Consider the following 4634-nt stretch of genomic DNA (forward strand, 5'->3'; position numbering starts at 1 on the left):
CGGAGTGAACTTGTCACCTCGTCTGTATTGATTTCTGTCTCTGGTGTCGGTGTTAAGTGTCCCTCCTGTCCTCCAACACGAAGCAGTGAAGACACTTAAGACCGTAAGTGAACCATATCACAGGGCAGCTGTTTGTTCATATCAGGCATAGATCATTGTTGCACATGCATTGTATCATGTTGGTTATCGCTTTACACACAATAACAGGTGCCAGTAAGGTGCGGTAAGAGACAGCATGATACAGGAAAAACAGACCTTATAAACAGTTTCTACTTCAGGTTCCCTAAAAAAAACAAATTTCCTGAAATCTTTATTATCTGCATGGCGCTACTGTAGTTCATTACCCGGTGTGCTAACCCCTTGCTCTGGCATGTCTCGAGGCTGTTCGCCTGGCACGAGCTTTCCGCCTCGTCGTTCGTGATTGTCAAACCACATTATTAACCTCCTGCTCCCGCCGAGTCTTAATGGGCGTCGCGGCGGTGGCCAGGGAGGAGGAGTTGGCCGGGAACGATATGACTTGCAGCGGTGCTTAATCTGTGCCGGCAGAGACAGCGGCGGACTCAACTGGCATTCACAGAGTGATCCGAAAATCACCAGAAATGGCCCTCATTTCTCTGGCAAGCGAACGACGAGAAAGAGTGCTGTTATTTATTTATCTCGGGATGGAGGCGATTTAGCTTGCCGCCGCGATCTCGTTCACCGCTATCAAGCTGTGTGTCAAACAGGCCGAGCCAGACGGAAAGGTGCCATTTATTTAAACTATTTTCCCCTCTCTCCCTCCCCATGGATTATAAATGTTTCATTGACATGGCATTGAGACATTGACAGTGTGTGAGTTTTGAAACTTTTGTCTTTCCAACTACATGCAGTTCCAAAAAAACACATCCACTATATTGCCAAAAGCTCACCTGCATGTCTTGACTCACATATGAACTTCAGCCACATCCCATCCTTAATCCATAGGCTTTATTATGACGTCGCTCCACTCTTTGCAGCTACAACCGCTTCAACTCTTCTGGGAAGTCTTTCCACATAGTTTAGGAGTGTGTTAATAGGATTTTTGGACCATTCTTTCAGATGCGCATTTGTGAGATCACACACCTATGTTGGACGAGGTGACTGATCACTCAGGATCAGCTCTAATTCATCTCAAAGGTGTTCAACTGGGTTGACGTCAGGACTCTGTGCAGGCCAGTCAAGTTCATCCACACCAAACTCTGTCATCTTTGCTTTTATGGATCTTGTTTTCTTGTTTTGCACACTGGTGCACAGTCATGTTGGAACAGGAAGTGGCCATCCCCAAACTTCCCACAAAGTTGGGAGTATGGAATTGTCCAGAATCTCTTGGCTAATGCAGAACCATTCAGAGTTCCTTTCACTGGAACTAAGGGACCAAGCCCAGCTCGGAGATAGCCCCTTCCTGTTCCAACATGACTGTGCACCAGTGCACAAAGCAAGGTCCATAAAGCCATGGATGACAGAGTTTGGTGTGGATAAACTTGGCCTGCAACTTCAATTGATTGACTAATGTCTGCTGTCATTCTTCATATTTGTGTTGATAAGTACAAAAGTAGTTAGATAAGTACATAAGTCCTTTGTGAAATCAAATAATGGATCCTCTTACCACACCAACTCACTGAATTGACTAGAAAATAGCAATACACTCTGCAATTTGCCAGGCCTTTAGTTTCTGCCTTTGTTGAGTCATATCTGTGGAGAAGCTCTGTAAGTGGTAGACTGTTTTCTTCTGTCTTTAATCAATAGGAAGCGCAAATGAGCAGCTTTTATGCTGCCATTGATTATGACCACAGAGGTGTTCTGTGTGTGCACGGCAGCTGATGTAATTAAGGTGTCTTGTTTGCTTTGTCTCCACAGGACAATTACGCACAGTCACAAGCAGTTTTTTTTTACATCCACAGTTTAGAGGGTGGCTTACCTTCAGGTCTAAATCACTTTTCATTTCATTTCTAACGCCCTCTTGGAAAATCCCTGTTTTATATCATGAGCGTGATGCACACGCATGCATTGCCAACTACAGGATGGTAAAGAAAATTGGGCAGAGCAGGATCAGGATGAACCCTTACTGCTCCACCCACTGCTTCACTCACTCACACATTGCCTCAGTCAATTTAGAATTGGCCTTCGCCCTTAAACAAAAACAGCATCTGTCTCTTAACCACACCATGCCATCGACAGCCAGTGGAGATGATCACAAATGACCCAATAACTGCTGGCTGGAGCAGGAGTGGGTCTGGCGTCATTGCAGGCAGCCACCACTGCGTGTTTGGAATCACTCTTTGATTACTAAGGAGCAGGAAACAGAGAGCAAGGCAAGTGGATTGGTGGAGAGGGACTCTGCCTCCATTGCCTCCTCTCCCTCTCCTCCCCAGCACAGATGACTCAGATGTTATTGTCCTCATAACTGAGTTACCGTAACCAGAACATGCTATTGCTATTGATGTGTTACCCGTGTTGGCAATATGCGGCATGGCGTAGTGGAACTGTGTCTCCATGGCTCTCTCCTCTCCTCTCGTCTCTTTTCCCCTCCTCTCCTCTCCTCTCCAGCCCTCGCACCCAGGCTGTGAATTACGGGCTCTGCTTTCCGTCCGCCACATCAAAACAAGCATTCAAAGACAAGCCCAGATGGAGTCACTTTGCGTCGCCGGCGCCCTGTTGTTATCAGATTATTTACCCGATGGGGGAGAAGCCAGTTTTTGAACAAGTTTCGCACACATCAATTTACCCTAAAAGTTGAAAATCGTATTAACTTTCACTCCGACGCATAAACCAGTCTTGGCTGGGAGTCTTCTTCACATCCAGGCGGTGGAACTCTGCCCCACTTAACATGCATATCTAATACTGTGAGACTATTGGGGGGGGGGGGGGGGGGGAGAAAAAGACTTCTAAATGTGTTTGGGTGTCGGGGTACTTTGTCTCTGGAAGTGACACTTCTGAGGCAGTGCTTGGCCACGTTCTGCATGAGCAGAAAGTGTGTGTGTGTGTGTGTGTGTGTGTGTGTGTGTGTGTGTGTGTGTGTGTGTGTTTGTGGTGCATGCGTGTGTATATGTGTGTGTGTGTGTGTGTGTGTGTGTGTGTGTGTGGTGCATGCGTGTGTGTGTGTGTGTGTGTGTGTGTGTGTGTGTGTGTGTGTGTGTGTGGCTGGAGCACAGAAGTAAGCATGAAGCGAGTTCATCAGGACATTTTGCCATCCCTTCTTCTTTTTCTTCTTCTTCTTCTTCTCCCTTTACTCTATCTGTTCTACTGCTGTGCTTAAAGAGGTTCATTGAATTCACTGGCATCCTCCCCAGTGGGCACCTGATGGTGGGTGATGCGTATGTGTGTGTATACATCCGTGTGTGTGTGTGTGTGTGTGTGTGTGTGTGTGTGTGTGTGTGTGTGGGTACGTGTGTGCATGTGAATGCCAAGGCGGCGTGTCTGGCGGTGTTATTGTATTAACGCTGTGCCATCTCTCCTCGGCTGACAGATAGCATCTGCAGTGCTGCAGCACAGGCTCCGTGTGGTGGCTGGCTGGCTGGATGGCTGGCAGGGCTCTGGTGAGATGCTTCTTGGAAGATGTCCAGTCCTCCAGCTCCGGGGCAGCTGAGCAGCTCCTGGTGGCCATGGCATGGCTGTGGTCAGTGGAAGGGTGTGTGTGTGTGTGTGTGTGTGTGCGCGTGCGTGCGTGTGTGCGTGCGTGCGTGCGTGCGTGCGTGTGTTAAAGAGTGAGTGAGTGTGAATGTGTGTACAGTATGTGCGTGTATGTATGTGTGTGAGTGATAGAGAGCATGAATGTGAATGTGTGTGTGTGTGTGTGTGTGTGTGTGTGTGTGTGTGTGTGTGTGTGTGTGTGTGAGGAGAGAATGGGAGGCTCCCTGTGACACAGTTGCTTATTTACCTCGTCCACGCCCTGCTTCTGTGGAGTCTCTCCCGCGTCGACTCACACACTCTGGAGGGGGCTGTCCCTTAGCGTTTGTCGATGCTGGCATCTGTCCACTGATTGTTTCCTTCTTAATGCTCCCGCTGTGAGATCCACACACTCGATTTCAGGGAGGCGGGGAAGAAGAGGCTCAGAGATGGAGGACTGCAGATAGAATTACTTGAAATGAGGCTACACACACACACACACACACACACACACACACACACACGCAAATTACTACACACACAATCTTGAAACACTGTGCTAATTTTGCCATTTGTGAGGAGGGAGGGGCAGCCTGCCACAGTATACAGCACAGCAGTAAGCAGATGGGATAAGGAAATGGACATCATCTCACTTGAAATGAGCCATTGTTCTGGAGATTAACTCCTGAGGTTTAAATTCAATTCAGCAATACAGATGACTGGGGTTTTATTATCTCCACAACTGAGAAACAACTGTAACGAAAGCATAGTAATGCTATTGGTGTGGTGTCCACACAAACTATCATTTTAAATGCATCATTTTGTCCCTTATGCAGACCTCATATTATTCAATATGCCAATATAGTTAGGGTTCTATCAAAGATCCTTGATTACTGATCAAGATGGAGCAACACAATTATAAACCTAATTCACTCGGTTTCAACCCTCTCTGGTTCTATTGTTGTTTTTTATTTTGTGTGTTTGTTTGGCATGCTCTTGCCAACAGCCCT

Source organism: Sardina pilchardus, chromosome 19 (assembly GCF_963854185.1).
Source record: "Sardina pilchardus chromosome 19, fSarPil1.1, whole genome shotgun sequence".
Classification (NCBI taxonomy): domain Eukaryota; kingdom Metazoa; phylum Chordata; class Actinopteri; order Clupeiformes; family Clupeidae; genus Sardina; species Sardina pilchardus.